This window comes from Macaca thibetana, chromosome 7 (genome assembly GCF_024542745.1).
Source record: "Macaca thibetana thibetana isolate TM-01 chromosome 7, ASM2454274v1, whole genome shotgun sequence".
NCBI classification, from domain to species: domain Eukaryota; kingdom Metazoa; phylum Chordata; class Mammalia; order Primates; family Cercopithecidae; genus Macaca; species Macaca thibetana.
Window position 1 is genome coordinate 128,380,492 of NC_065584.1, and position 25,667 is coordinate 128,406,158.

General features: G+C 44.2%; 2 protein-coding genes across 4 annotated transcripts in view; one reads left to right on the plus strand and one right to left on the minus strand.

Moving 5' to 3' along the window:
* The window catches only part of FRMD5 (FERM domain containing 5), a 339,581-nt gene that overhangs the window by 55,836 nt on the left and 258,078 nt on the right, over nucleotides 1-25,667 (minus strand). The window lies entirely within an intron of this gene.
* Nucleotides 1-25,667, plus strand: part of EIF3J (eukaryotic translation initiation factor 3 subunit J) — a 670,767-nt gene that overhangs the window by 9,735 nt on the left and 635,365 nt on the right. The gene's annotated exons all lie outside the window — the stretch shown is intronic.

Sequence of the window (25,667 nt, forward strand, 5' to 3'; positions counted from 1 at the left end):
CTCCCTTCCACCCTGGCCACCCTGTGCCCCAGTTCCTCTCCCCAGAAGCAACTGTTATCAGCTTCTTGTATATCCTTTTTTTTTTTTTTTTTTTTTTTTTTGAGAAGGAGTCTCGTTCTGTCGCCGAGGCTGGAGTGCAGTGGTGCAGTTTTGGCTCACTGCAACCTCCGCCTCCTGGGTTCAAGCGATTCTCCTGTCTCAGCCTCCCAAGTAGCTGGGATTACATGCATGTGCCACCACGTCCAGCTAATTTTTGTATTTTTAGTAGACACAGGGTTTCACCATGTTGGTCAGGCTGGTCTCTAACTTCTGACCTTAGGTGATCTGCCTGCCTCAGCCTCCCAAAGTGCTAGGATGATAGGCGTGAGCCACCATGCCCAGCCCTCTTATATATCCTTTATGTGATGTTTTATACACAGGCAAACCTACATACATATACATCTCCTCTTTTAAAAATACATTTTGTAACATATTTTTAAGCTCTTTTCTCCCACTTAGGGTATCTTGCAAATCCTTCTATAGCAATATATATAGATATGCCTCACCGTTTTTAACTGCTGCATGTCACTGCAATGAATCTAAAATTATTTACCCAGTTCCATATTGATGACATTTGTTTCTAATTTGCTATTACAAACAATGTGGCAGTGAACATACAATGATCTTTATGTTACTCACTTCTCTTAATACTTGTTGCTCTCAGAATAAAATGAAAACTCTGATCATGGCGTCCCAGGCCCTGTATAGCCTGGCTCCTGACTTCTCTCTGCACTCACCCAAAATCATTCTCCTCACTGTACTCCAGCCATGGCCTTTCTGTTCTGAACTCCCCAAGGCTTTTCTGCCTCTCTGTCTTTGCAATCCCTCTGCCGGGAATGTTCTTCTTGCAGCTCTTTGCAGCCACTCCTGTTTTTTGAGGACTCAGCTCAAATGTCCCCTCTTCAGAGAGGCCTTTCCTTATAGTACAGCCCTTCCCAGTTACTTTCCATCTCATTTTGCCATTTATGTCCTTCATAGCACTTATACCAATCTGTAATTATCTTGTTGATTTGTTTACTTATTTATTTACTATCTGCTTCCTTTCTAGACTGTAATTTTCATGAAGTCAGAAGCCTTCCCCCAGAACTTAGCACAAGGCCTGAGGCATGGCAGGCAGGTCCTCAATAATTCTTTGTGGAATAAATTACTGAACGAATAGAAGGGAAAAGGTTGGCTGAAAGATTTCACAAAATGGTGAAAAGCTAGGCTGTTTATAACCCATAACCTTCTACTTCAGAGACCTGCCTGGGTGCCAAGGATGAAGTGGGAGGAGAATGACTTGCAGGAAACTGTCAAAACACCTGGAGCCTGCACAGCATCCATCACTGGCCTCCCTGCAGTGGTCTCTGCAGCTTAGTTCAGATGATCATCTCTGGCGGGTCTATGTCTAATTTTGCATACAAATTGAGGTTGTATGAGGAATTTCTGTAGTGTAGTGGTTATCACGTTTGCCTCACAAATTGAGGTAGTAAGATAAGATCCAAAGATCTCTCCCATGCCAAGGCCCAAGGCTGTGGGTAATTATCAAAGGGCCTGGCCCTGCCCCAAGAATGAGCATATTTTTAAGACCTTCACAAAAGGTTTACACCTCCCCTCTTCCCCTTCTGCTAGCTCACCCCATACTATCCAAGGAGAACTAGGGTAGGATGCTAATCTCGTAGCAGTTATGTTAAGAAGTTTGTCCTTGCAGGAGCTGGAAGAATGGGTGAGTAGACAGCTCAACTACAGAAGGAGGCAACATGTGGGCACACGTCCCTCCTCGTCTGAGACAGGAATAATATAGGGTGGTCACAAAAGAATAAAAATTCCAGACAGCAGTTTCACATGACTAGAGGCTATGGGCTGATAAGACCCTAAAAAACAGGGCATGGACCAAGCTAGCTAATACCTACTGAACCCAGTATGTGGCTGGATTTGACCTAGGTTTCTCCTAGGACCTCATTATAAACTCATTAACATACTAGATCACACACCTACCAGCGCCAGGACTGTTCCAAGACCACCCATATTTGCTGTAAAAATAGGTGCCACTGCGGTTATGAGAAATCTCTACCCTTTCCCAAGAATTTTCATGAATATTCCACCCCTTGGTTAAAGAAACCCATAAAGACAGAAATCCCAAACCCCACTGTGTGACTCTCTTGAGTGCGCCTACGCTCCCTTTTCTTGAATGTGTACTTTGCCCTTTGCAATAAATCTCTGTACTTTTACTATTTTCTGACTCTTCCTTGAATTCCTTGACAGAATTATTATCTTCTCAATGGTGTCAAGAGCCTGGACACCAGCTGGGGTGGAGGTCTCACCGACGTTTGGGGAGCTCCCCCAGCCCACTGGTATCACTTCTGCTGGCCTCACACTCCCTCTCACAACATAAGCCTGAACTCGCAGGCCCTATTCCCCCTGTCTTTGGTCCCCCACAGGAAAGAGTAACTCTCAGGACAGAAACTCATTATGAATCACGCTGGGACTTCTGGGTGGTGGGCCACAAACCAGGTCTTTCAAAGGACTCCGTCAGAACTTTCTTTGTGCAGGGCCTATTAACTACTTCTTCACTGATGCCCTGAGAGTGAGAAGAGCTTAAAGAGGTATTTCAGGTTCTCTGGGAGCAGAGGAAACATGTTCAACTCTATTCCGTGCAGCATATCCTACACTATTATCTCTCTCAGAGCAACTGAAATGAAACAGTGAAAGACAGTAGCATATTTTCATTGTTTTTCTCTACAAATTTTACTTTGCACAAAGCTGGCTATTGCATTATGATCAGCTGTTTTTTTTTTTGTTTGTTTGTTTTTAAATGAAAAAATGTTTTTCACAAACACTACTACAGTATGATGTGAGTTTTACAGGCTGAAGAAGTTTGCTTCCATACATACAACAACCAGATTAGCAATGGGATAGAGATAGCTATAGGGAAAACATGCTTCTGTGATGGAGATCATATGGACTTTTAATAAGAATCCTGCCTTCCATAAAACAACTCATTCTCATGGGCTGCGAGCTCAGATGCACTTGTAAGGCTCTTAGCTGGTGAGAACCCTGAACTTAGTAGATTCAACTTCAGATTTCTTCCACTTCACAGGAAGAAAAAGGAAGTATGGCTTTTCTCTTGGAGTAGTTAGGAAATAAGGACATATCCCATTACCCATTCCCTACAGCTACATAAAAAAAGACCTTTTTCTGGTTACTTTTCAGCACCTGGTGAATCCCCCTGCTCCCAGCTGTGAAGACATAGTTCCCTCAAGTTCCCATTTACCAGTTACCAGTATTAGACACATTGTTTTGAGCTGCAGGTCTCTTGCATAGACTAATGAAGAGAAGCATCTTCCTTTGCTATTTCTCCAAGGCTGGGGTGGGGGTGAGGGGAATGAGGAAAGAGGTAGAAGACAGACTTCCTTCTCGTAGCAGAATTCCATGAAATTTAAATCCCCAGCAGGTATGCAAAGGTAGAATCAACTTAGAGCACTGCTGCGAAGGCACCTTTCACAGAGGGTTGGACAAAGCCCTTCCTTTGAGGTACTCACACCTGTGGCTGGTGGAGTGGCCTGAGGCAGCATTGGGTGAAATCACAGGAGCTGAACCATCAGGATGGGCTCCCTATAAGCCAATGGCAGGGGCAAGATTTTAGGAATTTTACCACTTCCTGGGCTTGTGGATCCCCTTGCACTTCCTGATGCCAGCTGTGTCCTAGGATACCCTCTCCATGGTCTCCCAGTCCTAAGTCCAGGGGTTTCTGGAATATTCTCTGACAACCAGTCTTTTCTTTTGATGAGGTGGCAAGGCCGTCCTCCCTTCCCTTTGCCTGCAGTTGCCCTGGCACTGTGGCTAAACCGTGCATTGAATGTTGTGCCACTGATTATACTGGAGAAACAGGCACTTGCGCTGACAGGTGATTACTGTTTAGTCACAAAGTCAGAGCTCCATGCCTGAGGACATTTATCTTCAGGACAAGTGAGCTGAGGCAGAGCACCCAAATCCTCACCCTGCAGCTAAACTTCTGAGGTTATTCTCTTCCCAAAGACATTATTGGATCAAAATAACTTATTAAGCACTTGTTTAAAAAATAAATTTATATTTTATGAACCACAACAGTACCTATACATCTTTGAAAATACCAGTGCATATAGGTACAACCCATTTATTCTCTCTATATGGTGCACAGAATGATTCATGAGCCTCTTGGAATCACTGTGCAGCTCTGAGGGTGGGATAATTCCTATTTTTGCTCCTTCCTGGAACTCCTGGTTCTGGTTCTCTATGGTTTGCCTATTCTTTAGGGAAGGGACTGAGGCAGCAAGCAGTAAGCAAGCTCGGGCCAGTGACCTAAAGTATTCAAGGTTAATTGCATGTTCTCTCTCATCATCGATATCCATGGGCAGGAGAGAAACTTTATTTTAACCCATCATGGATGAGGTTATTCCCAGGCTCTCTGGCATGCAGTATCCTGATGAGAGAAGCCAATATGCAGAAAGCCCCACTCATTAGGCTCCACTTTATTCAATCCTGCTTACTTGTGAGGCACACAAGTACCTCACAAGCAAGTGCAAACAAAGTGAGTCTAGCAGAGGGTAAGAGTGATTCCAACTTCCTCCTGGCCACATGCTATGATCTTGGTTCAAAATCTGTTAAAGGGTAGCTGGCCTTGGTTTCACGGGCCCTTAGAGAAGGCAGAGTAAAATGGAGGGATTACAGAAAGTGGGCACCCATAGCCCAAAGTACAAGAGTCCAGAGGTGGAAGAAAGACACACTGAGACTAGGCACCCTGGAGGAAGGGCAAGAGTTGAATGAGTTGTCCTTGGAGACCTGCCAGGGAAGAAACAGGCACCAGGGATGGGATGGCATCTTAGCCTGCATCCTAGCTTAACTTTATATTTAAATTTCTTGTAGGCCAAATACTTCCTTGCTTTCTTTATCAGTGGTGTGAGGGCATGAGTGGCATGCCGACGTCCTTCAGGTTCCATAGCAGATGCTGTGTAGAAGCACTTTAATGTTACAGAGGAACAGCCACAGTAGGTCATCTTCTCAGGGCCATGGCATTAGTGAGCTGAGCAGAAAAGTGTGAATCAATTTCTGGGGTGCAGTCCCTGCCTCGGTGGTCACATGCTACACCCAGCCCAGCTTTCTGAGGCAGAGGTAGGGTGTGGAGCACAAGTGCTAACAGCAGAGCCCCAGATTCCCTAACTTCAGCACCTTCTTTACACTTTCTTTGAAGGGAGGGAACCCCTGCTGAGCTCTTGGCCCAGGAGCTCACTTTTCCTGCTTTTCCTGCTTAGTCGTAAACCAACAAAATCTGTCCAGAAACTGCTGAGGCTGCAGCTAGAAGAGCAGCCAGCTCACTCTGGGAGAAGATTAAGAAAGCTCATTCCAGGGGGGAAATGCAAAGACGTCCATCTGCAAGCAATACTGTCTTGAGTAGCAGGTCACCACAAATGCGGCAGGGCCATAGTTCACCCAGGTACTCCAGTACCCAGGTACTCCCTTCTGTTTCCTACTCTCAGAACTCAGCCATCAGGCTGGAAAGAATGGGGCCCAAGCAGGCTCTTGGTATCCAAACTACAGTGCCAGGAGGCTGCTGTGGGGCCAGGTAACCATGTGGCTCCTGGAGGAGTGGCCAGGACCCAAAGTGGAGGGAAATCAGAGCTCAGAAGGAGAGAGGATCAGTGCTTCTTAGCCACTGTTCTCACCAAATCCTTAAATACAGCAACTTCTTTGCCCCAACAACCCCCTTCTACATGCAAATTGAGAGCTGGGGTGATTTTCGTGATGTCACACAGATATCTGTAGGTTCAGATGCCAGGTGCAGTGCTGCAGGGAGCCCTGTTGGCAGTCCTCACTTGGGTCAGAGAACTGGCTTTGCTCATCGCCACATGGTGTGACACGCACGACGTGCACATGGGGCGGGGAAATCACATTCAATCTGGAACATGGAGGTCACTGTGTGCAAGGAAATGTCATGGGAGGGAGGACTAAGTGTTCTGTCAGCACAGATGGCCCAAAGCAGACTCAACAAGGGCAATTAAGACCCTCTGAGCAGAACTTCAAACCTGCTGTTGTACAGCTTGTAAGAGCCCGGCTAACGAGAGGGCTAGTCTTATTGAGATATCAATGGTGATGCTTCAAGAGACAAGGTGTCTCATTTCTATATGAAATCTTTGTACCCTGTGAAGTGTCTAGAAAGAAAAACAGAGCCAGGTCTGAAGAAAAGCAGACAACTCGTTCATCTTTCCTATCTTTGGTGAAGCCACTTTTACAAGTAAGGTGACTCTTAAAAGCATCACTGCATCTTGCTATTGATTGAATAAACTTTAGTTGTATTTTTCCAACCAGTGCTGAATATCTCAGTGGACTAGTCATGTCACAGCTGCAGAATTACTGGAAACTCAGCCAGGCTTGTTAGAAAAAAACTCATTGCTTTGTATTTGTGAAGCTCATATTCTCTTTCTCTATTCTCTGTCTCTCTCTCTCTCTTCTCTATCTCTCACACTTACACCTCCCCCCACCCCCAACAGACACACACACACATTCTCTAATACAGCTGCACTTCTCATACAATGCTGCTTCAAATAACTTGTAAAGAAAATCCAGAATTTGGGGAAAGATTGACTTCCCATTGCTCCAACCCTAACGACAGTTTGACAGCTCATTTTATTGCTTTTTTATTTTTGCAAAGGACAAATGCATGTTTGGCAAATCTGGGAATTTCTGGGGTTTTAGGGAGTATCCTGGGTGACCAGGGTCAGGAGAAATATGATAAACTCATTGTTCCTCATAACTCTTTGGCTATTTCCCTCCTCTTCACAAAAAATTGTTTACTGGCCAGCACCAACATATGTGATGTATCCCGAGGTAGACATATTTCATTAGTAAACGGGTCAGGATCTTTGAGTCCTGAGTGCAGTCTGAGTGCAGTTTCCTTTTCAACTCCCCTATCAGGTTACTCATGTTCCTTAGAAGATGAGGCACAGGGAGCAGAAAGGGGAAGAGCTCTGGGAAGGCAAAGGTTTTGAGAACGAGCACTAAGTAGACTTAGAATCAAGGCCCTGATCTGCCACTTCTCAGCTTGTGATTTCAGACCCATCCCTTAATCTACCTGAACTTCAGCTTCCTTATCTATAAAACAGAGTTAATCCTACATCTCTCTAAGGATGTCTGTAGGGCTCAAATCAAGACACAAAATATACATTAAAACCCTGTGAGTTTTCCTGCCAACTTTCTCAGCCTCTTGTGACCTATTCTTCCTCCAGGATGGATGGACTTGAACACACAAGGCCTCAGCAATGAGTCAATGCACTCAAGGAACAGAAGCCTGTCCCCCCTGGATAAGAATGCATGAATGGATCATGGCTACATGTCCACCTTGTAGTGTCCCCAAGATTTGGGAGTGGCTACCATTTTGGAAATATGCCCAAAGCGGCTCTTAAAGTACACATCTGCATCTTCTTCTTACCCAAGGCTATTTTTTTCCCTGATCAGATCAGAAGAATAGAAAATATCAAATATATGTAATCAAACCAGATCCCCTCAGAAGCCTGGCAGCTTCTAGTCAGTGCCACAGAGACAAAGGCAAAGCTTCTGTGACAGGCTCCAGACATGCTCCCTAGAAAGGAGGAGTTGAGTAAGGGGAATAAGATATGACACAATTCCAATAGACACTATACCTTTTAATGCCTTGGCTTTAATTAGAATAAAAAGAAAAAAGCATTTGGCAAAATATATTTCAAGAAATTAACCCAGTGCCCTGATCTCTCTCAAAAAACAGAACAGGTTCCCTCTGTAGTTAAAGCTACAGGAGCTACCTGTAGCATTAGTGTCTTCCCCCGGGATTCCCCAGGGCACTGCACAACAGGATATGGACAGATAAATGAGAGAGGGATGGGCAAGCAGGGCCCACAGCTCTCTGACTGAAGCCCCAACCTCCCCAGAGCATGCCCAGTCACACACAGCTGCTGGCATCCTATCCCAGGACCAGATAAGTCATTTTCACTGCTTCTCGGGAGAAGGACTGCCAGGGCCTCCCTTGAAAGCCCCTTGTCACAGCAAGCAGAACTCTGAAGAAAATTCCATGGTCTGCCTTGATCTGTGATCTCACTAGAGGAGCAGAAGCCAGGTTTATGCCTCCCTTCCCAGCACTAAGTAGAAACAACCTCACTGGAACAACAGTAGTGAGAGTCCCAGGAGAGGAGTGAGACAGCTGGGGCCCGGAGCCAGAGAGATGGGTGGAGAGACAGTTTCCTGTACAAATACAGGACAAACCCCAAATCTTCCAATAGTGGCTGTCCCAGTGGTGGAGAAGAGGAGAAGGAGGCAAGACAGGAGGAAGCTAGCTAGCTCACTCAGAAGGCAGACTTTCCTTAATAAACAGCAAATTAGGAACCATACCATATTCCAGACCATTGGTTCTCACACCTGAGTCTGCCTCAGAATCACCTGGAGGGCTTGTTAAAATACAGATTTCTGGACTCCACCCCTAGAGTTTCTAGTTCATAGGTCTGCTGTGGGGCCTGATAATTTGCATTTCTAACAAGTTCCCAGGTGATGCTGCTGTTGCTGGTCTGGGGATCACTGGCATCTGTTGGTCTTGCAGCTCTTGAAGCCAAGACTACACGGATAAGGGAAAGAGAAGCAGATATTTGACTTCTGTCACAATCCAACTGTGTCAGCACAAACCCCACTTTCATTAACCTTCCACGTTTTCATATACCAAGAGTACCAACCTCAGAGCATTAGGCTGTGAGTTAAATACTACAGAGAAACACTGCTCCTTCCTGCCAGGTTTTAAAATTCTGCCTTTCATGACAGTGGGCAGCTACCCAACTCTGTCTTGCAAGTTCGAGTCCCCAGTTACCATTTATTTTCAATGGCTAACTAGCTCAAAACTCACTGCACTTTTGCTATGAACTAGATCATCAGAAAGTAAAGCCAGCGGTTATCATCAAACTCAATCTGGGGAAATAACTCCCCTTCTCACCCCAGATCTGCTGTCAGTGACAGGGAGTCTGTTCCAGAACATGTCCTATCCTGGCCTTTGGGTTCTCTTACCTAGGAGGTGGGGCTGGAAGGTGCCCCAGAACCTCAACCTGCTGTTTCCTCTCTACATCTGTGATCCTTGAGGCTCCTTAGTCAGAATTCTGTCTTGGCTGTCAAGACCAGCCTTCTCCTTTCTCTCCTTTTCCTGGGAGAGGATCCAGCTGCCCCTCCATGGAGGGTTGGGGTGGGTATAGGAAATATGCTGAGCATGTAGTTCCATGCCAAGGAGGCAAGTCCTCCACGTTCAACTTTGGCAGGGAGTTTGGGGCAGGAGGGAAGTGATGGGAGTAAGAAAAGGCACATTCTGATTGTGATCTCTTGGGCAGGTCATTTTCCCTTTCTGTGCCTCAGTTTCTCTATCCACAAATAATCTCATGTCCCCTTATGTGCTCAAAATCCTCTGTTATTAGTCGATCAAAGTTATCACATCCCAGGTTCATCTTCTCCTAAACAAGGATTTAGTTTTTTTTTTTCCTTTAAAAAGGGTAATCGAGTAGATTTAACAAGTTAGATGTTTATTGCTAGTGAAATTAATCTAAAAAACTCAGGGCCATTGCTCAAAGTAAATGGAAAGAGTAACTAAACAGAATCCATTCAATTTTAGAAACTGCCTCTAGCAGGCCTGACACAGTGAACACCATTATGTGAAACTACTTTCCTGCTACAAGTCTGGTCATTTTACATTCCACTGTGAGCGACGGAAAAGTCCCATTAGATCATCTAATGCACGCCTCCAGCCTCATAAAATGAGGATCGTTGCGAGATCTTCTCAGAGTGGATCCTGAGGCTAATACCAGCCTCTGTCCTTCCCAGGCCCGCTATTTCCTAGACTATAACCCAGGCAGTAGTGGGACTGCTGGATTTCTATATGCGAGGGCTTTAGGGGTGACAGTCTGGTTGGGGTGAGGGTGGGGAATAAAGATTTATTTGTATGATCTTGTATATAAGACTGAGAACTCTTCAACTGTCCAGAAGAAGGGATAGGAACTGACAGAGATGGAAAGGGGCTAATAAAGTGTCCCCTGCAACATCATCTCACTTAACCAGAGGCAGAGCCTCCGAAACTTGGCTGAGGCAGAAGCTGTGGATGTGCTTTGAGACAAGTACCATTGGGTCTCTCAACTCAGTTTCCTGAGGGTTCTCCCAGATGTGGTATTTCAGTGGCTGAGCAGCAACAGATGTCTCTTGGTCTATAAATAATTCTTAAGGGTCGGGCGTGGTGGCTCCCGCCTGTAATCCCAGCCCTTTGGGAGGCCAAGGAGGGCAGATCCTCTGAGGTCAGGAGTTTGAGACTAGCCTGGCCAAAATGGTGAAACCCCATTTCTACTAAAAATACTAAAAGAAATTAGCCAGGCATGGTGGCACATGCCTGTAATCCCAGCTACTTGGGAGGCTGAGGCAGGAGAACTGCTTGAACCCGAGAGGCAGAGGTTGCAGTGAGCCGAGATCGTGCCATTGCACTCCAGTCTGGGCAGCAAGAGCGAAACTCTGTCTCAAATAATAAATAAATAAATAATTCTTGGGCTTGGAAATGTATGTCTTAATGTGCACTGGGGGTAGGGTGGGAATGACCAGGTCCCCAGTGCATCAGGAAGAATCATGGTCCAGGCTTTGCAGTGTGATGGAGACAGCAGACAGAGGAGGCAAGTTTTCCGGAAGTGTGTGACTGCTCCCTCTTCAGTTTTTGGTCAAGAAGAGTAGGGGTGAGTGGAGGGGAGGCAGGAACCTTGAGCCCAGCAGGCTCCCTGAGGCCTCTGGCACATCCCTGTCATCCTCTGTGCCTCTGCACAGCAAGGTTACAAACATGAGACCTAGAGTCCACTGAGGGCTGCACAGCAACACTGGTTGGGATATTACTGCTGAAAAAATCTTAACATCTGCTGCCAACTGAATATTGTGTTATTTGAAGGCCAAAAAGTGAATGGAAAACCACTGGGAAAAACACTCAATTCAATGTGTATCTACTGAGGGTCTCATCTGAGCAAGGCACTACCTGAGCTATCTCAAGTTTGCCGAGACACGCGGTTTAGAGATATCTGAAGAAGTGACTTGGAAAAAGCCATCTTTTCTCTGATCTCATAGTATTCACTGCCTGCACAGCTTAGCTGTCCTAATGCTAACCTTTCCATGTTTAAGTCCACTCTCCTCTCCATTACTGGGAGAGATAGAAGCATGGTGTCCAGTGTTTGCATTCATGGTTCACAGCCCAGTGCCGTACATGATCCTCAAGAAGTATTTGTGGGTTTTTGTTTCTCTTTTGAGACAGGGTCTTGCTCTGTTGCAGAGGCTCAGGCTGGAGTGCAGTGGCACAATCACTGCTCACTGCCGCCTTGACCTCCTGGGCTCAAGCGATCCTCCTACCTCAGCCTCGGAATAGCTGGAACCACAGGCATGCGCCACCACATCCAGTTAATTTTTAAAGTTTCTGAAGGGGGGGGTGTCTCCCTATGTTGCCCAGGCTGGTCTTGAACTCCTGGGCTCAAGAGATCCTTCTGCCTCGGCCTCCCAATGTGATGGCATTACAGCCATGAGCCACCACACCTGGCCAAGAAGTATTTGTTGATTAATTACTAAATGACTATGACCAGGCTAATTACCTGATGAGCTCCTCCTTCCCGAGTCTTCAACTCCTAATACCCAGTGAGATCAGTGTAGGAAAGAACAGAGGATCAAACTGGCGTAAGGGTATTCCTGGAGATGGTATCCCTATCCAAATGAGAGTCTAGCTTAACTCTAGACATTCACTTCAGAATTGGTCTGCTGGGTACAGCCTTTTATCTAGTTTGCTGATTCCAACTACATAGGCTGTACCTGGGAGAGGAGGGAAGGGGAAGAAGCTGAGTGAGACAAGGGGCTCCCAGCCTCAACTCCAGAAAGATGTCGACAATGCAGCCCGGCTCTAAAGTAACTTCTTATACAACCGACACAGTCACGGGCAAGTAAAACGGCTTTGCTTCCAGGAAGGTCACTAACTGGGTCCTTGCCATTGGAAAGGGAATTAAAAGTTCAATACTGGAAAAGACTAATCATTACATTTGCTTAATTATACTGACGTGAACCTCATAGTCAAGTTATTTTCAGGAAATTGAGGCTAAAAAATACTTCCATGCTCTTGGGGTCCTGTGGAGCAGGATTTAGGATATTTTTAACTTTTGGAAATTATCAAATGCCTTTCTATAGGAAAGTGCTACATTTCTAAGATTTTTCTTTTTACAGTTTTTCTGGTGCTTTGCCTGTCTTTCTAAAATATATCCTGACACCTCGCCAAGATGTCACAGGATCGTTGGGCTTCAGATCCATGAGTGATAAATGATAACATAGAATTGGCTACCGGCCTTATCATCTGTCACAGGTCAGATTCCTTAGGAAATAAACTCTGGGACAGAGTTCAGCATGCAGGATGTTTATTCAGGAGTGCTCTTTGGCCAGGCGTGGAGGTTCACGCCTGTAATCCCAGCACTTTGGGAGGCCAAAGCGGGGGGATCACTTGAAGCCAGGAGTTCGAGACCAGCCTGGCCAACATGGCAAAACCCCATCTCTACTAAAAATACAAAAATTAGCTGGGCGTGGTGGAACATGCCTGTTAATTCCAGCTACTAGGGAGTCCGAGGCAAGAGAATCGCTTGAACCTGGGAGGCTGAGGTTGCAGTGAGCTGAGATTGTGCCACTGCATTCTGCACTCCAGCTTGGGTGACAGAGTAAGACACTGTCTTAAAAAACAAAAAAAAAGTTCATGGAAGAGAGGGGGAAAAAGCTGGAGTGAGCAGAGGGAGAAGCTGAGCTGCCATGTGGGCCTAGTGTTGACTTGGTTGGACCATGGAGAGATCTGGAGCCAGAATGGCCTTTAGAGTTGTTTCAAGTTAAGCCAAGATAACCAAGTCTTTTATAAGCTTGTCTCAAGCAGTAACTGAATGTTGACCACTGCCAACAGGACCCCTAGTGGGGACCTGGGTGGAGCATTAGCATCCATCACACCACTCTTGACAGAAACCCCAAATCATAACTACCATTTCTTAAGAGCCTACCATGTGCAAAGCATTCTACAAACATTATCTCTAATGCTAACAACTTTCTATTAACCCCATTTTATAAAGAGAAACAAAGGTTTAGTGAAGTTAAGTGACATGCCTAAGATAACACAACTAGTACATGGGACTCAAATCCACGCTGCCTTGCTCCATAGCTCACATTCTTTCTAAACGCTAGACTCTCACTTTTTGATTTTCTCATGTAGCTGCTGCAGAAGCAACCTATAGCTCCATCCTTCTATGCAGCTTTGGGTTGCCTTGATAGTCCTCTGACTAGATTTACAAATTGGTAGCTATGCACACATATACAGCCCATTGCTTGAATTCTTTTCTGAACTCTTTGGATTCCTTAGACCTGGGCACTATTGGCCTGCTTCAACCAGAACACTACTCCTGTTGAAAACAGTATAGAGGCTGGACTTCTCCAAGAAGGCACACAAAGAGGGAAACCCTCAAAATTTAACAGAAACCAGTAACTTAGCCAACAATATTTGAAGATTATGAAGTAAAAAATGACCAGCATTTAAAGCCAGATTTTAGATTTTTTTTTCGTAATGACACCACACTCATCCTTAATAGATTTATTTATTTGTTTTATTTTTGGAGACAGAATCTTGCCCTTCATCCAGGATGGAGTGCAGCGGCATGATCTTAGCTCAGCGCAACCTCTGCCTCCTAGGTTGAAGGAATTCTCCAGCCTCAGCCTCCCAAGTAGCTGGGACTACAAATGTGCGTCACCACGCCCGGCTTTTTTTTTTTTTTTTTTTTGATTTTCAGTAGAGATAGGGTTTTCTCATGTTGGCCAGGCAGGTCTTGAACCCCTGACCTCAAATGATCCACCTGCCTCGGCCTCCCAAAGTGCTAGGATTATGGGTGTGAGCCACTGCGCCCAGCCAATAGATTTTTGATTAGAACATTTCCAAATTTCTATATCCTGGAGATTAAATATCAGTGGATAACCAATCCCAAATCCCCCAGATGGGGAAGCTGATGAGGCAGGTGCCAGGGATAACATGAGAGGTTATATACACCTTCTCTGCATTCCCAAAGGCGGTTACTAATCTTGTTCTTCCTTTCCACACTCCAGATCTCCCTAATCTTCAGCATGACATGTATGGGCCAAAAGACGTCATCAGTTCAAGACAAGAAAAGCTGCTGCATCAGTAAAAAGATGCATCATTGGGAGGCCGAGATGGGCAAATCACAAGGTCAGGAGATCAAGACCATCCTGGCTAACCTGGTGAAACCCCATCTCTACTAAAAAATACAAAAAACTAGCCGGGCGAGGTGGCAGGCGCCTGTAGTCCCAGCTACTCGGGAGGCTGAGGCAGGAGAATGGCGTGAACCTGGGAGGCGGAGCTTGCAGTGAGCTGAGATTGGGCCACTGCACTCCAGCCTGGGCGACAGAGCGAGACTCCGTTTCAAAAAAAAAAAAAAAAAAAAGAAAAAGAAAAAGATGCATCATTGACAAGTTTATTTGGCTCTGTAGGTTTTTCTCCCCAGGTAGAGTGTCTTATAGTTGTTCTCTGGGGTGCTCTTTTTAATTAATTAATGTATTTATTTATTTATTTTTATCTTTTTGAGATAGGATCTTGCTCTGTCACCCAGGCTGGAGTGTGGTGGCGCAATCATGGCTCCCTGTAGCCTTGAACACCTGACCTCAATTGATCGTCCTACCTCAGCCCCCTGGGTAGCTGCGACTACAGGTATGTGCCACCAGGCCCAGCTAATGTTTGTCTGTTTGTTCGTAGAGATGGGTTCTCAGCATGTTGTCCAGGCTGGTCTCAAAATCCTGGGCGCAAGTGATCCACCTAACTCAGCCTCCCAAAGTGCTGGGATTACAGGTGTGAGCCACTGGGCCAGGCTGGGGTGCTCTTTTTAATTTGTCAAAGATGTTTAGAAAAGTGCCGGGCATGGTGGCTCATGCCTGTAATCCCAGCACTTTGGGAGGCAAGGCAGGTGGATCACCTTAGGTCGGGAGTTTGAGACCAGCCTGGCCAACAGGGTGAAACCCTGTCTCTACTAAAAATACAACAATTAGCTGGGCGTGGTAGCGGGTGCCTGTAATTCCAGCCACCCGTGGGGCTGCAGAAGGAGAATTGCTTGAACCTGGGAGGTAGAAGTTGCGGTGAGCCCAGATCACTGCAGTTCAGAGCCTGGGCGACAGGGAGAAACTCCATCTCAAAACAAAAAATGACGACAAAAAAAGATGCTTAAAAAAGCGTGTGGCATCAGATTGTGCAAGATGCAGAGCCAATGAACAGTTTCTGGGGCAGCCTTCTCAGTGCATTCAAGTCATCCCCGTGCTCCAAGAAAGTAATGGGGCCCTATTTCTTGTGCCCATTCTTCCCACCCAGGGAGACTCTAGAGATGAGGAATGATAGAATGATTCCTTTGACTATCTATTAATTAGAAAGTGAACCTTATTTTTGGGTAGGGGAGAATATCTCCCAAATTACAATGGGATGATAGCTGTCATAACAGAGGTATGTACAAGGTACAGGGGTAGTCTGGTGGGAGTGAGACCATCATGTCTAGGGCATGTTCTAGGAATTTCAAGTAACTGCCCTGGTACAAGGACATCTGTTGCAGGAGATCAATATGGAGAGGTAAACAAGGGCCAGATGGTGAAGGGCTGTGTATACCATGCTAAGAACTAGTTGGGAAATCACTGTAACAATCCAGGTGAGCTATAATAGGCAATAAGGGCAATGAGGATAAAAATTAAATAAATATTTAGGTGGCAGAATAAACAGTATTTAAGTGACCAATTTGAAGAGCGGCGTGAATGAGAATTAGGAATGCAGGACAGTTTCCACAATTTCAGTTCAGCCAGGAGTCTGGGAGAACAGGTTGAAAGCTATCTTTAAATTGAGTATTATCACAATGACTTTGGGGAATGGGCCATTAATTCTTTCGGGGCTCTGACTGCTGAATTAATTAAGGAAATAATTAAGATTTCTTAGATCAGCCATTGCATTGATTTCTTTTTAGAGCGCACTGTTTTAGCAAATCCTGTTTTAAAAAAAATGTTTGCTAGAATACATTATCTTCTTGTAGGTACCAAGGTTGAAGTCAATATCAAAGCACAGAAATCGTGTTTGGGCCGGGCAGAGTGACTCACACCTGTAATCTCAGCACTTTGGGAGGCCAAGAAGCAGACTGCTTGAGCCCAGCAGTTGGAGACCAGCCTGAGCAACATGGTGAAACCCTATCTTTACAAAAAATACAAAAAATTAGCCAGGTGTGGTAATGTGTGCCTGTAGTCCCAGCTACCCAGGAGGCTGAGGTGGGAGGATCGCTCTGTTGCCCACGTTGGGGTGTAGTGACTGATCATAGCTTACTGCAGCCACAAACTCCTGGGCTCATGTGATCCTGCCACTCAGCCTCTTGAGTAGCTAGGACTACAGGTGCCTGGCTACTTGTACATTTCTTTAAAGCAAGTTTTAGATGCTCTTTTCTGAGCTTCCACAGCATTCTGGGCATAACCCTGTCAATATGTTGTATCTGCTTCTCAATATGTTGTAATTATCTGTAAGTTGTCATGGAGAGCTGGGTGGGTGGAATAGGGACTTTGTCTTACTTCTCCTGGTATGCTCACTTCTTGAAATATGGCAGGCACTTAAAAAATAAATCTTGACAGCATAAGAGCTGTAAAAATAAAAGTAGTAAATTATGTTATACAAATACCATTTAAGTGCTCTTTTCTCAGACTGGCCAGCAGAACTGAAACTAATTCTGCACAGAAAACTACGGTGGGGGTGCTCCTGTGAGCTCAGCTGAGCCTAAACACTAACTTCAAGTTGTATATTGGTGATCATTTTCATAAGAAAGTGGGTCAATTCCAGACATGAAATACATCTGAAGATGTAGCGCATCAGCAGGAGCCTTTGGAGGCAATATTTTCTTACCTCTAAGATTCTTATTCAAGAAATATATTAAGAGAATTACTGATGCTCATATTTATTGTCAAATTAGCCATGACAGCTGCAAAATGTTTTCATTTTAAGTTGAATCCCCAAAGCTTCATTTGCATTTTCTCTAACTTAAGGATATTGTTAGAAAAAGTCAGGCTTGCTGGTATAGGGGTAGAGGGAGAGGAAGGAGAAGATATTCCATCTTTGGCTCTTCTGAATTGAATTAAATATTTTAAGTTAATCATCTCTGATCTGTCATTAGGGGATTTGTTCATATGCTTTTTACAAATTATGACTGCTAGGAATTCATAATTAAAGAATGTATGAAGGTCAAGAATATAGTATTTCAACTAATGTCTGAAATGATGGTCTCAAAGACAAGAGTCCCTCAGACATCTGCCCTCTCCCTCTCCTAGAGCAGTCTAGTACAAGGGCTGCTGCTGAGAGGCAAGCATTTCCAAATGCAGCAACACCAAAACTCATTATAAGTTTTTAACAACTTGTTTTTCAGAGTCTATGGGACTTTGACAATCCAAATTTAGGGTTGCTTAATGGAATGGCTTTGCTTTAGAAAACAGATTTTGTGGAGGGTTTTATAACCCTCTTCTCTCCAAAAATGCATTTAACCTTACTCATCTGGAACAATGGAAGGGAGCAAAAGACAGGGAGAAGGCTGGAATTAGTATTTAGTGATATCTTAATTTTAAATGTTTACAGTGAAATGAAATTCTTGTTACTACCAATGACAACATATAAGAGTCAAAATATAAATGAGTCATGAATAATTAGGTATTAATCATAACACATAATACACTGTCATGAATAATAATGTTCCATAAAAGATAATACTTTTTTTTTTTTGAGACAGGGTCTCGCTCTGTCACCCAGGCTGCAGTGCAGTGGTACCATCTTGGCTCACTGCAATCTCCGCCTCCCGGGCTCAAGACAGCCTCCTATCTCAGCCTCCAAAGTAACCAGGACTTCAGGCATGTGCCACCAGGCCCAGCTAATTATTGTATTTTTTTTTAGAGATGGGGTTTTGCCGGTTGGGTGTGGTGGCTCACTCCTGTAATCCCAGCACTTTGGGAGGCCGAGGTGGGTGGATCACCTGAGGTCAGGAGTTCAAGACCAGCCTGACCAACATGGAGAAACCCCTTCTCTACTAAAAATACAAAATTAGCCGGGTGTGGTGGCGTGTGCCTGTAATCCCAGCTACTTGGGAGGCTGAGGCAGAGAGAATTGCTTGAACCCGGGAGGTGGAGGTTGCAGTGAGCCGACATCACACCATTGCACTCCAACCTGGGCCACAAGAGCGAAACTCTATCTCAAAAAAAAAAAAAAAAAAAAAAAAAAAAGAGAAAGAAAAGAAAAAAGAGACAGGGTTTTGCCATGTTGCCCAGACTGGTCTCAAACTCCTTGACTCGAGTGATCCTCCTGCCTTGGTCTACTAAAGTGTTGGGATTACAGGCGAGAGCCATTGCTCCTGGCCATAAGAGAGTACTTTAATATTAAGGATTAAGTAGGCCCAGAACTGTAAGACCTTGGATATTCCATGATACTTTTAATTCACCTCTGTACTGGGTAGAATAGTGTCCCCCAAAATTCATGTTCACATAGAACCTTAGAATGTGACCTTATTTGGAAATAAGGTCTTTGCAGATGTAATTAGTTAAGATGAGGCCATACTGGATTAGGGTAGACCTAAATCCAATTATTGGTTCCTTATAAGAAGATCATGAAAAGACGTAGACACACATAGAGGGAAGACAGAGGCAGAGATCAGAATGATGTAGTAACAAGCAAGGAATGGCAAGGATTGCCAGCAACCACTAGCAGCTGGGAAGAAGCAAGGACGAATTCTTCCCTAGAGTCTCCAGAGGGAGAATATCTCTGCTGACACCTTGATTTCAAACTTCTAGTTTTCATAACTGTGACAGAATAAATTTGTTGTTTCAAGCCAGTCTGTGATTGCTATGGTAGCCCTAGAAAATGAATACAACCTCTCCTTCAGGGCAAAAATTCCACATTGTCCATGAAATCTTTCCTTTTACCAAATCTGGCCTCTGTGACCCCTCTTTCTACTTACATCAAAGCACAGACTTTGTTATTTTGCACTTGGGGCTCTCCATGATTGATCATTTACTTTTCAGTGCCGTATCCCATCGGCCACTGCCTTAGTCCTTTTCTGTTGCTTATAACAGAATACCTGAAACTGGGTAATTTATAAACAAAGGAAGTTTATTTCTTACAATTGTGGAGGCTGAGAAGTCCAAGGTTAAGGCACTGCATCTGGCAAGAGCCTTCTTGCTGGTGAGGACTCTATAGACTCCTGAGGTGCCACAGGGCATCACATGATAATGGGGTGGCGTGTGCTAATGTGCTAGGCTCAGCTCTGTCTTCCTCTTCTAAGAAAGCCACCAGTCACATTCCCATGATAACCCATTAATCCATTAACCTTTTAATCTATTAATGTATTAAGCCATTCAGGAGGGCAAAGCCCTTACAAATCCCAACACCACTTAAAGGCCCCACCTCTTTTTTTTTGTTTTTGAGACAGAGTTTTTGCTCTTGTTGCCCAGGCTGGAGTGCAGTGGCGCAATCTCTGCTCACTGCAACCTCCGCGCCTCCCGGGTTCAAGTGATTCTCTTGCCTCAGCTTCCTGAGTAGCTGAGATTACAGGTGTGAGCCACCATGCCCAGCTAATTTTGTTTTTTTGAGATGGAGTCTCACTTGTGTTGCCCAGGCTGGAGTGCAGTAGCATGATCTCGGCTCACGGCAACTTCCACCTCCTTCCACTTCTGGGTTCAAGCGATTCTCCTGCTTCAGCCTCCTGAGTAGCTGGGACTACAGGTACCCGCTACCACGCCCGGCTAATTTTTGTATTTTTAGTAGAGACAAAGTTTCACCACGTTGGTCAGGCCAGTCTCGAACTCCTGACCTCAAGTGATCTACCCACTTTGGCCTCCTAAAGTGCTGGTGTTACATGTGTGAGCCACTGCGCCCATCCCACCTCTTTTTTAACTATATATTTTTATTTTTAGTAGAGATGAGTTCTCAATATGCTGCTCAGGCTGGTCTCAAACTCCTGGGCTCAAGCGATCCTCCCATTCCAGCCTCCCAAAGTGCCTCCCATCTTGGCCACCACGCCCAGCTGCCACCTCTCAATAATGCCACATTTGGGACTACATTTAAATTTTTTTTTTTTTTTTTTTTAAAGACAGGGTCTCGCTCTGTAACCCAAGCTGGAGTGCAGTGGTGTGATCACAGCTCATTGTAGCCTTGAGCTCCTGGGCTCAAGAGAGCCTCTGGCTGCTGTTTCCTAAATAGTTGAGATTTCAGGGTTGTGCCACCACACCCAGCTAATGTTTAAATTTTTTGTAGAGTTGCATCTCGCTGTGTCGCTCAGGCTGGTCTTGAACTCCTGAGCTCAAGTGATCCTCCTGCCTCAGCCTCCCAAAGTGCTGGGATTATAGGCATAAGCCACTGCATCTGGCTCAGTACTAAATTTCAACATGAGTTTTGGAGGGGACAAATAGTCAAACATATAACTTCCCTCCCCATTTCCAAGCTGGCATACACTCACTGTTTTAGGCAAGTCTGGCTACATGACATTCCCCAAACAATCTCTATTTCCCACCTCTGTGCCTTTGGTCATGATGTTTCCGCTGCTTAAAATATTCTCTTTTGTTTCTATCTGTCAAAATTCTAGACAGCCTTCCACACTTAGACCACATGGTACTGAGTCCATGAAAAAGTCTTCTATTTCCCACCAGAAGTAATTTTTCCTTTATTTGTATATTATTTTATCATTTATAATCTTCTGTTACTGTGTTGCTATATAAACTAAGCTCCACAAACTCCTTAAGCACAAGGGCTATCTTATATATCTGAGTAGTCCGTGAGCATACAGCTGATTTTTCTTAATTCCTATGGCATGAACAATGTATAGAGATCTTTTGACATTGTGTTGTTTAATTTCATATGTGTATGTGTTAACCTCCTGAAGATATTTCAATTCCCCAGCATACACAGCTGGGCACCAAGAAGGCATTCAACAAACTAGCTCTGAAATGGTACCCTCAAAGATTGGAGTTCTTGAGGGCTCTTGGCTGACAAATTCTAAAGTCCCAGGTACTTATGAAAATAATATTTTTCTAAACTAAATGCTCAATAAACCAAAAATTAATTTTCATCATTTAAAAAATGAGATGCAGCCAGGACCAGCGGTTCTTGCCTGCAGGCCAGGAGTTCCTGACCAGCCTGGGCAACATAGTGAGACCCTGTCTCTAAAAAAAAAAAAAAAAAAAAAAAATTTGCCAGGTGTGCTGGGACATGCCTGTAGTTCCAGCTGTTCAGGAGTCTGAGGTAGGAGGGTCGCTAGAGCTTAGGAGTTCAAGTTTACAGTGAAGTACAATTGCGCCACTGTACTCCATCCTGGGCAACAGAGTAAGGCTCTGTCTCTTAATTAAAAAAAAAAAAAAAAAAAAAAGGAAAAAAAAGAACTGCTATTCAGAAGTCGTAGTTCTTTTAGGCTTAGCTGGGTTCCTTGGAGTCTGTCCCATGCATATGTAGTTAACGGGTGAGCCAGATATTTGGGCAGGATTTATGCACAGAATTTAGGCTTCCCATTTGCCTCTCTCCTTTCTGGAATTTTCCTCCTCATTTTCCAGCTGCTGTGGTTATCCCAAGCTGTGGCCTCTGTGGGTTTGATAGAAACTGTGGGTTTCTATACGTTTATTTATTTACTTATCTTTTTTTTTTTTTTTGGTAGAGGGTGGGTTTCACCATGCTGCCCAGGCTGGTCTCCTCCTGAGCTCAAGTGATCCACCCACCTCGGCCTTCCAAAGTGCTGGGATTACAGGCGTGTGCCATAGCACCTGGCAGGTTTCTATGAGTTTATATGACACCAGATAGGACATCCCTTAATCTAAAAGCCATTAAAAAATGGGAAACTTACCCACTGCCATTTCCTTCTTCCAAGGGTAGACCCTACCCTATCCTGCCTACTTTTTATTATGCTCCAGTGGCATTAGGTGACTGCTTTTTATATTTTATTCAACATTTACACTAACCTGCTGGAGAGTTGGTTCAACAGGAAGTGCTTGGTCATTATAGGAAGTAAAGACTCCCTTCATTAAAAATGTCATTTTTTTTTAAATAAAAAATTTTCCTGAACCCAAAGAACTAGAAAGAATACTAAACAAAAGCCAAAGTCATGGTCAGTTGTGGGCAGAGAAGAACTGATTTAAATTACTACTGAGGACATTTCAATTTATTTATTTATTTTTTTACATATGAAAGTACTTTTACTTGTTACAGTGGAATATCATTATGAACGAAGTGGGCCTTTTATATGCCTGCCATGCCCCCATCCTATGCCAACATAGGACACTCATACACAAAACACCACATGGAACTTCTTGGACACACATTGCATGCATCCCACTCTAAATGCACTCAAGTGTAACATAACCTTCGTGAAGATTTCTTAGGCATATGGACGGGAGGGCACACTGTACCACAGAAAGCAAAACTCTCCCCTCTGCCCCCCAGATCTTTTAAAAATATCTTCTCCAGGCCGGGTGCAGTGGCTCATGCCTGTAATCCTAGCACTTTGGGAGGCTGAGGCAGGTGGATCACGAGGTCAGGAGTTCAAGACCAGCCTGGCCAAGATGGTGAAACCTGTCTCTACTAAAAATGCAAGAATTAGCCGGGCATGGTGGCACGTGCCTGTAATCCCAGCTACTTGGGAGGCTGAGACAGAGAATTGCTTAAACCTGGGAGGCGGAGGTTGTAGTGACCTGAGATCGCATCACTGCACTCCAGCCTGGGCAACAGAGCGAGACTCCGTCTCAAAAAAAAAAAAAAAAAATTCTCCAAAGTCTCACTTCCTCTGACAGCACCCAAATCTCTCCTCCTCTTGGCTTCCCTCTTCCAGTCCTATCCAGGCCCCTTGCTCTCTTATCTCTCTCTCTTCTTTTAAAGGCAAAGATCTTGACTGTTCTAAATCTGCAGCTATATCTATTTCTCTGCTCATCGCAACAAAGGCAGCATGGTTAGCCATGCAATTACAGGATTCTTCTTCCTCAGTGTGTTTGTGTGTGCGCATATATAGCATGACTGTAAATACTTATAAGTTAATAGTTTTCTCCTGTTATATTTATATATGCATATACATGAGGAAATAACAGGCCGCAAAGGGATGTGGTTCGGGCTGGCAGAGTCTGAGCACTATGTGCCATGCACTTTATTTACACGCATTATTTCTAATTTTATTTTTCAGATGAGAAAATTCAGCCTCAGAGCTACTGTTCATTCTCTTTCCACTCCAACACACAGCCTCTGGGGTATCTCTAACATAATAATGTAAAATGCATTAGAAAACATGAAGGATATGTCTGGGAGTCTTAGGGGAGGGAAAAGGAAGTGGAGGATTGGGTTGTCTTATGTTCAGAAGAGAAGGTTTAGGATCTGGGTGGTTGAGGGAAGAAGTTTAATGAAAGAGTTCTGGTAGATGGGGCAGTGGGCTCCCGGGATGGAAGGGGGTCTCCACCTTCACCTTGCTCTCTTCTGTCCCCCTCCTCCCTACATGGTGGTCACATGGCCTCCTCTGTGCTCCTCAAACACTTCAAGCTCATTTTAAAAGACAGACACACGGCCGGGCGCGGTGGCTCAAGCCTGTAATCCCAGCACTTTGGGAGGCCGAGACGGGCGGATCACAAGGTCAGGAGATCGAGACCATCCTGGCTAACACGGCGAAACCCCGTCTCTACTAAAAACACAAAAAATTAGCCGGGCGAGGTGGCGGCACCTGTAGTCCCAGCTACTCGGGAGGCTGAGGCAGGAGAATGGCGGGAACCCGGGAGGCGGAGCTTGCAGTGAGCTGAGATCTGGCCACTGCACTCCAGCCTGGGCGACAGAGCGAGACTCCGTCTAAAAAAAAAAAAAAAAAAAAAAAAAAAAAAGACAGACACATTCCAAATGATGTCCTGGTTAATTTATTTACTAATGTTAGTTAAAGTAGATACCTTGGAAGTCTGGTAGGCAATTTCAGTCTTTAGAACACCAGGTAACCCCATTTCTGGCATTAAACTACTTCTCTCAGTTTACTCATAAGCTGGGAAAGTACAAGCTTTTAAATTCCCATGTACCATGTCGATTTGAGGTGAACTGGTTCAAAAGAAAAAGGAACCTATAGAAATGACTACTTTTAAAGTTATCACTTGAGTAGAATTTAATGAGCACTGGTGCTTAAGCAACTTCTGTTTCATTGTATAATATCCTTTAAAATCTAAATTTCCTGGCATAAATGTCTTGAATGGTTCACTTTTAGCCAACATTACACAGTGATGACTGCTGGATATTTACCTTGAGTGTGAGAATATGTGTGAAGAATATTAGCTAGGAAATAGACTTATTGGTAGATTACAAAAAGCTGTGCATGGCTATACAATGTCCATTTATTCTGTTTTCCAAACTCCATATATTTAAAAGCTATCATCTCTCAATTTCATGCTGATAACTTCGAGTCTGGCAAAAGTTGACAGTTAAAACTATCTTTCTACAGTGTATGGGTATGGCTTTATAAAAAGCAATTTACAAAAGAAAATCCATTTGAAATTCTAAATTTAATTTCAAAATGATGGTTTTCAAAATCCCTGGTTTTAAGGAGGTTTCAAGGAACGGAAAGGCATGAGAAACAAAAAGAAGAATGAACAAAGAAAGAAAGATAGAGAGGGCAAGGGGATGAATAGTTGCATCATGAACCGAGGTGACGACAATCAGAAAGGCAGGGAGGAACGCCACCCCCAGGGAGACAACACAGGTGCACTTTCTATCAGACAGTGTGTGTAGAGGCCTGGGAAAGCTTTAGTTTTCATAAATTCAATCTCCCTCATTGCTGAAGCAGAGGCAGCTGGGATACAGGAAGATTAACAGATAAACCCCACTACATTTCAAACCCCTCCAGTACTTAAACCATTTACTCCAGATGTTAGTAAAAGCTAACAAGTAGCCAAGCTGCCAATTTTTAATAACTATCCTTGGGCTTATTCTCCCACAGGTGGAGATCCTGAATAGGAGGGGTAAGGAGGGAAGGAAAAAGAAAGCTGATGGTGGCTGAGTGCTAAATCTGTGTCAGGTACTGTGTTAAGAATTGTACATGTATTCTTTAATCATCACAACAACCTTATGAGGCAGATACCACAATCCCGCCCATTTAAAAAAGGGAAAATGAAAGTACAGAGAAAGCAGGCAAACTTGCTTAGTAAGTGACTGAGATGGGAATTGAACCCAAACAGTTTAATTATAGAACCTGAATATATAATCATTGTGCCATATGGCATTTTCCAAAATAACAAAAAATAACCAAGTTGACAGGATAAAAGGGATTGAAAGTGTATTGTACTCTAATATATGGCTGCTGCCTGGGAAACTGTTAGGACATAGTGGTAGAAGTCTGGAGTCCTCTTCAGTGCCCATCTCTGCCACCCACCATTATTCGTAAGCAAGAGGGAAGAAAAAACCTACCTGAAACCATCCTTTCTTCTAAATTCAAATTTGAATAAGTTAAAGAATTAAAAATCTGTTTGGATTTTTGACATATTCACTCCATTATATTAAAATTTCTATTAAATGTCAAATCCTCCTTGCAGGGAAC